Genomic DNA, 7,587 nt, shown 5'->3' on the forward strand with positions numbered 1-7,587 from the left:
GCACAGGTTTACTATCTTTACCTGCCTCTCCAGTGGCAGAAAGGGGAGAGCGAGCTGCTGGCAGACAGAATCTATTACATATGATAGCTTTTCATTGAGAAAATGTATTAATAAAGGGCATGTATGCAACTGGCACCTGCCATGAGAATTTTCATAGCAGTTTTTGCCAACCTGGGTCTCAGGTGTAGAGCTGTATTTCTGGGACAGGAGAGCTCATACAGAGTGGTGGGATCATGGTATGATTTGTGTAGCTCCAGAACTGCCAGATAATTCAGCACACCTTCCTGGACTTGGGCAAAGAGCTTGACCCATCCCCCTGATATCACAATATAGTGCCAGTGAAGCCCATACCAAACAAATGTAGGTTGCTATTGGAATGAAGAAATTGGCTAGTCCAGATTTGTACAGGTCTTTGACATAGTTAAGGCAACTTAGGGGTGGTAGAAGCAAAAGAATGAGATGCCATACTGAAACTGGTTTGACCATGGGCTTCAGTCATAAATAATAGCTGGTTTGCAAAGAAAGACTTTCCTATCATGCATCAGGCTATTGATGGCATACATGTACCCATAATCTGCACTCCCAAAGAACCCAATGAATATGTTAATTGCAAAGAGTGTTATCCTCTGGTCATACAGGGTTTGGTGGACCACAGGAGAGAGTTCTTGCATGCAAATATTGGTGACACATGCAAGGTGCCTGATACCAGGATTCAAAGGAGATCAGGCATTTACTTGAACAAGCTACTGAGATCCAGTTCTCTCCCAGGGTCACGATAAACAATGTGGTATAGAGATGCACTTATCTTCTCTGGCTACAGCTTATGAAATCATGTCCAGACAACACTGGCCAGACAGAACATTAAATTACATTCCAAACTTGTAAAATGGAGGCTGAACTCCCATTTGGAAGGCTTATGGGAACATGATGCTGTCTCCAAAAACATCAGGATGCAAATACTGATTCTGCTCAGCAGAAGGCAAGGGAATTAGGAATTCCATGTAAGCTGACATTGCCAGCACATACACTAAGTAACTGTCCACCTGCCAGCACATTTTATTTTGGGGAACACAGTCTCTTCTGAGCTGCCTCAGACACAGAAGTAATTGCAGTGGAAGGCTGAAAAATTTGATTCATTCCTTTCTTTCAAATGCTAGAAATGTAATTCTAGCACAAAGCTACATTTTGAAACCTTTTATCATATTTGCTACCCCATCCCTCCTTGTTTCTAAGATTAGCTATACAAAGGGCTGTAGATGGAAAGTTGTCAAGTAAACACCAGAACATGGGATCATAAGTTCATTTTCTTTGGCTTGTGTATTAAAAATTGCTTTATGAAGAGTTTTTGTGTTCCAAAGGACAGCAGTTTGAATATCAACAGCAAGGAGGGGAGACTTGTCTAAGGATCTTGTTTAACCACTCAGAGTTTCCTGTCTAGTTATGAGATTGGTCATTTTATCAAGGATATAAACATTTTGGAGGCCCTCGAATGGAAAAAAGATGTGGAATAGTCAGTGAAACTGCACTATCAAAGTACACGCAGCAGCTTTTGAAAAGCCTTGTGCCCACACAACACATGTATAAATGGAGGGGCCTTGTTAGTTCCTGAAGGGGTCCAGCCTGGTTGGCTCTGACTAGCTTAACCCATCATCTGGAATTCCTGCTGCATGAAAAATTTGCAGTCATCAGTTCCCAGATGAGGATTAACACTGATACGCTACTTAAGGTAATGGTACTTTCTCCTTGCCCTTACACAGCCCCTTCTCATGGTGCAACAAAATTTCAAGAACTCATGATGAAAGAAGAATCAAATGGGCTCTGAAGCAATTGTACATGGTGTGAGGTTTTTCTGCTAAAAACAATCTACTCCCTGCTCCCCTCACAGGCAAAAATAGACTATTGACTATACACATTAACAAGCTATCATCTAAATGCTTCAGGAGCTAATTGTTGTTTTGTGACAGCTAAAATATCCCTAAAACTGGCCCAGTGATGCCCCTGGATGTTTGAAGTGTAAAAACTTCTTAGAAAAGAATTATAAGTGTTCTGTACACAGTTCTGCTATAGCACCAAAACATTGGCCTGTTAAAAATCACAGAAATCAGACAGTTTAGATTCTGGCCATATTTTTTTTTCGGTTAGACATGGGGTTAGGTCTGTACAACAAACCACTATGCAGGCTTCTGGTGCAGTTTCTGCCCTAAACAAAAGCAGGTTGTACCCATACTTCCTGACTTCACCATCCTTGGCCATGCACTAAGATACCTTCCTCCCTCTTCCTCTCCCCCTCCCCTTTCCTTTCCCAAAAGTAATAATGAAAATAGCAGGTAGCACTTATCCGTCTGGAACTGAGTATTATACACTGATGGGGCCACCTGAGGTCTGCCAAAGCCCTCAGAAAGCTCAGAGGACATCCATCAGTAAAGACAGTGTCTATTGCAGACTGCTCCAGAGTCTCCACACCAGGAGCTACTTGCCTCAACTCCTCAGAGAAAGTGAAGTCTCCTTTCCCTATGATTATTCCAGCAGCAGGCAAATGAGTGAGGACAACTGACTTGATATTAATGGCAGCAGCAAGTACTTCATCAGATTCTTTGTAAAAGAGGTATGTCACTAATGTATTTACAGACTGTTGTGGTCTTTCTTTGAATTACATTTGGATTTGATGAGTTTTCTGTCATGACACTGAGTCCCTAACTGGTGGATGTCAGGTACTGCTGGATCTCCTTCAGGCTGCAGCTGAAATAAAGAAGCTTGACCTTTTCCACATGTTGACTAGAATGCTCCCGTGCTTCTGAAGTCAGCTAGCTCTTCATTGGGAAACTAGATTGGCTTCTAAGATTACCCAGAGAGGTGGTGGAAGCTCCATCCTTTGAGTTTTTCAAGACCTAGCTAGACAGAGCTTTGGCTGGCATGATGTAGTTGGGGGTGGTCCTGCTTTGAGCAGGGGGTTGGACTAGATGACCTCTGGAGGTCCTTTCCAACCCTCATTTTCTATGATTCTGTGTGCTGCAAGATGGAGCAAAACAGTTCTGACCACTCCAAAAAACTGATAGTGTAACCCTTGAAAAGGTGTGTGTGTTGGAGGATGAGGAGGCCTAAGAGAGAGAGTGCACTTTTGGGCAAGGAGCTTGGTGTGAAAGAAGCTTTACATACTGAGAAAAAATAATCTTTTTCCTGTTCTTGCATTCTTACTGTGTCTAGGGAAACAGGACTTTTTGCATTCTTTATAAATAAACAGCATAACATCAGAGAAATGCATATCTATCTCATTAGTTTCTCCTCCAAGAACTGACTACTCGCAGTAAAATAGATACGGATGTTGTCAGAAGACAGGTGTCTGCCTTACTTCTAGAAGAATTGTGCTATTAAAGGTAAGAAGTTTTGGACTGATTACATAAAAAGTCAGTTTATTTCTGAATCCTCTCTTTCCCATCCTTATCATGACATATCAGTTCTTAAACATGAGTTTCTGGGGAAGTGGAAGATTAGAAAACCTGATGTAAGAACTAATTCATTGTACATCACTTGGTGGAGTCATTGTTGGATGGGAATTAAGCTATAAAGCAGCAGCATTTTTGTTAGAGTATCATTTGAGGATATTTTTGTGTATGGGAAAAAGCAATTAGAAGAGCAAGAAGGTTAATTTATTTCTTCTTTTTACTTTTTTGGGAGGGTTTACAGAAATTGTATATGAATCTAATATTTTAATTTCAAATTAAATTAAAATTACTGCTGAACTTTGTGGAATATTTTTTCTTGTTCTATTGTATTCACTCCTAGTCAGTTGATTTGACTGAGTTGTTGGGGTCACCTGCAACATTGTTTCATTGCTAATTTCAGTGCTAAGGGATTGATTCTGTTCTTTTACATACCTGTGTCCCAGCAGGACCTGCCAGTGATCTCCATTGCTGCCTGCAAGCATCAGCAACATAGGGATAGATCTTCAAAGCCTCCCTCTTTCCCCACACTCTCTCCACCAAATACTCTCCCACACCTTCTTGATCTCCACACTAGTGGTCTGTCCCTTTCAGTACTGCCCCCAGTATCCTACAGACTGCAGACTCTTCTACCTTTTGCTTGCCTATTCTCTTGTCATACTGCCAGTAGGTGATTTTTTGTATCTGCCCCATGGTATCTTATCTTCTTAAATCCTAGACCTTTCTTATACCTTACACTTCCATTCCAAGTAACTCCTTTCTACATCTAGCCCCTATTTCCATGCCTCTCTAGCTTGCAAAAACACTCTGCCTGCATCTCAAGACATACATGTTAGCCCTTCCCCCTTTCCCTCTGCACCACTGTTTTTTTTCCTTCTCATACACTGCATCTTGTCCCAGGCCCTACTTTAAATATCTCAGGGTAGAGAATATATCTATTTATTGTTATCTTGTAAGACACTCACATATGTTGAGATGCTGTGCTAATAAAATAGCAATAGATCAATGGGAAAACTCCAGTTGACTTCAGCAGGCAAAGAGATGGGGCCAACCTATGTTTTTTTTCATTCCAAACTATTTGCATAAACAATTGTAGGTCAGAAACAGAATCTTGTAAACTACTTATAGAAATTTCAAAGTGGGGTCCCAATCCCTCTCATATTAAAATCAATGGAAGTTTTACTCTTCATTTACCAGTTCAGAGGAATACAATGATATATGTGTAACAGCCTAGGTTTAGTGCCTAAAGAAAATGTGCAAAACCGTTAATGTGAAACAGTTACACAAATTAATCTGTCTTCTTTACTTAGGCAGCTTGCCCACTGCTTGTTTACATGCACAGCATTAGGAAACCCCTGGCTCTTCTTCCAGATTCTGCTGTGGGCTTTGTGCAAACCATGTCACAGAACTGTTGTGTCTCTTTTGATTTACACATCCATGTAATCATAATAATGAAAGTCTCTTGCAAGGAGGCTGGGAGGCTTACTTAATAGTAAAGCCTGATTAGATCTTCAGATGAAAATCTCTAAAGGAATTAAAGGGAGAGATAATATGGTAGTCAAGAAATCTTAATATATTCCTGCAAGGTAGGAATGTGATATTTCTTTAGGGTATTGTTGATTTGTTTGTAAACCTGGCATATTGATGGATTTAAGTATCTCAATAAATTGCATACTCTATGCCATATTCAGCATATGCAATTTAGTAAAGGACTAGGTAAATCATGATTTTTGTATAAAACACTAACGTATTTGACCTGCAGCATCTCACCATTCAGACTCATCATGTTGGTTAAAAGTATGTACTATCCAGCTTAATGTTTCTCAGGTTTTAAGATGTAGTCTATCTAACACTTCTTGGAGATTTTAATCAGCATAGTTAGCATTTTTTTTATTATGATACTGCATTTTAAGTAAACATTATTGGAATCAGTGTACCATCATTTGAGAACTAGTGATTTAGTGCCAAACATGAAATCTCTGATATTGCTCTGGTTATTTAGGCACATCTTTCTGAAAAGGTAATTCACCCATGAAAACTGCAGGTGCTGTGCATCTCTGAAAGCCCAAGAAATCTTGCACCAGGCACCAAAAAGCAGTGTCAGATAATGACAACACATGAATAATGACCAGCCAGAATTCATGTGATACAGGTAAAAACAGGAGGCAAATATGGAATCTTAGTCCTGCTTTTTCACCACAGAAAACCCAGTTGTTCTAGACATCACACTGAGAACATGCACTGTCCTATGAGGTAAAAAAATGAACCTATCTATTAGGACAAACTTTTAAAGCCTACCTGACAAGACCACTACAGACATGTTTATAGGAAAGAGCCACACTGGTGTGCTACCCATGCCTCTCTGAGTTCCAAGAACAAGCCTTTCCAGCATTGGCATCCTGATGTTCCCACTTTGGTCTGTTGTTCTGTGTCAGTTCATCATCTGTTTGTCTCTTGGCCCACAGTAATGTGTGTTTTGTAATCATTGCATCAGGGGCTTCCACTAGTGGTTTCTCAGAAATTGGCATTCTGGGACTGGGAAAGAGAATTACAGAAAAAACTAAATGAAACTTCCCTGAATTACATCCAAACTCCTGCAAGTGATGACTGTTTAGCAAGATAGATTCATACTTCCAAGGGACCAGGCATGTTCAAAAGTTGGAGCCTCTCTCTATTAGGTGCATTGCACTTTGATTAATTTGTGGGGGTGGTTTAAATCTTTCTATTTTGTCCACTGTCATGTATTATTGTACATAAGAACAATGTAGTGGAATCTATTTCGCTTTTTCAGTATCAGCCAAAAGCCATGGGTTTTTTACAGTACTTAAGGAAAGGAGGAAAAACGTTAATATAAAAGCCACAGCACATTTGCCAGCTGAATTGCTCATGCCATGAAAGTGCCACTCATAGTGAATGCCCACACTGAACCTGGTCTTTCAACCCAGCTGCCCCCTCTGCCTGAGGAAGGAAAAGTGGATTTTGCTCTGCATGAGGCCCACTGAAGGATTGTGGTACTGCCTGTGGAGAGGCACTTTTATCCAGATCCTAGTTATTTTTTTCCCCCTAGGTATGAGCTAGATATAATTTAGTTCTGTGTTCAGCCACAACTTTTTAACCCTGGCTTCCTGCTGTTCAAAAAAGCATTTAGACTCTGGGACAGTAGTTTTCAGCATTTTTTCATTTGCGGACTCCTAAAAAAAACTGAATGGAGGTGCAGACCCCTTTGAATTGTAAGCATGGGTATGCACATACTTTTGATTGATCATAGTCATTTTTGGCAAACCCCCTAGACATAGTCTGTGGATCCCTAGGGGTGTGTGGACCATAGGCTGAAAACCACTGCTCCAGGGCAAACCTGCAGGGTCACCAAAGTCATGGACAAGGAAATGAGCTGGTGGCCTCAGGGTTTTAATATCTGGTGGTGTGTGTGTGTGTGTGTGTGTGTGTGTGTATCTATATATATATGTGTGTGTATAGTGTGTGTATGCATAGCGTGTGTATAGTGTATATGTGTGTATGTGTATAGTATATATGCGTATATAGTGTGTGTGTATGTATAGTGTATGTGTGTGTAGAGTATGTGTATGCATAGCGTGCGTATGTGCAATGTACGTGTGTGTATACTGTGTGTGTGCATGTATAGTGTGTTATTTAGTTAGTCGGGGAAGGGGCACCCGCCTCCTGGCTGCGCGCTGGAGCAGAGCCCACCCTCCCCGGCAGCCCGCTGCAGGGCAGGGCTGGGCCGGACCGGACGCGGCTCCCCGCCTGCGGGCTCCCGCATTCCCACTTCTCAGCCGAGGCGCGGACCCGGGGATCCGGCCGAGGCCGCGGTCCCTGCAGCTGAAGGCGCCGCGGGCGGGGGCGCGGCTGCACTAGGCCGCTGGCAGGCTCCGCAGGGCGGGACAGGGCGACGGGAACCTCTCCGCCGCCTCGTGGAAGGGATAAAGTCCCCGGCGCCTAAGACACCCGCTAGTGCCTGCGCCTGCCCCTGCCCGCGTGGTTGACTGGGATGAGCAGGTCCCCGAGCCCGGCCCCGGGGGGCGCCCACGCGCTGGTCGAGCCCAGCCCAGCCCCGCACGGCGCAGGCGGCTTGCGGGGGCCCAGTGGGCACAGCCCTCCTGGCCAGGGACCGCCTGGCGGAGCTGCC

At 42.8% G+C, this 7,587-nt stretch overlaps 1 long non-coding RNA gene across 2 annotated transcripts in view; it reads left to right on the forward strand.

Annotated features, from left to right (window-relative positions):
• The first annotated feature begins 2,057 nt into the window (after positions 1-2,057).
• Positions 2,058-7,587, forward strand: part of LOC109297476 — an 8,943-nt gene continuing 3,413 nt past the window's right edge. Inside the window, exons 1-2 of one of the 2 annotated variants that reach the window (XR_002097327.1) lie at positions 2,058-2,605; positions 3,205-3,374. This is a non-coding gene — a long non-coding RNA (uncharacterized LOC109297476). The remainder of the gene's footprint in view (positions 2,606-3,204; positions 3,375-7,587) is intronic. The other variant, XR_002097326.1, reaches the window with a different exon arrangement.

Source organism: Gavialis gangeticus, unplaced genomic scaffold, assembly GCF_001723915.1.
Source record: "Gavialis gangeticus isolate Ggan-Ray unplaced genomic scaffold, GavGan_comp1, whole genome shotgun sequence".
Lineage (NCBI taxonomy): Eukaryota > Metazoa > Chordata > Crocodylia > Gavialidae > Gavialis > Gavialis gangeticus.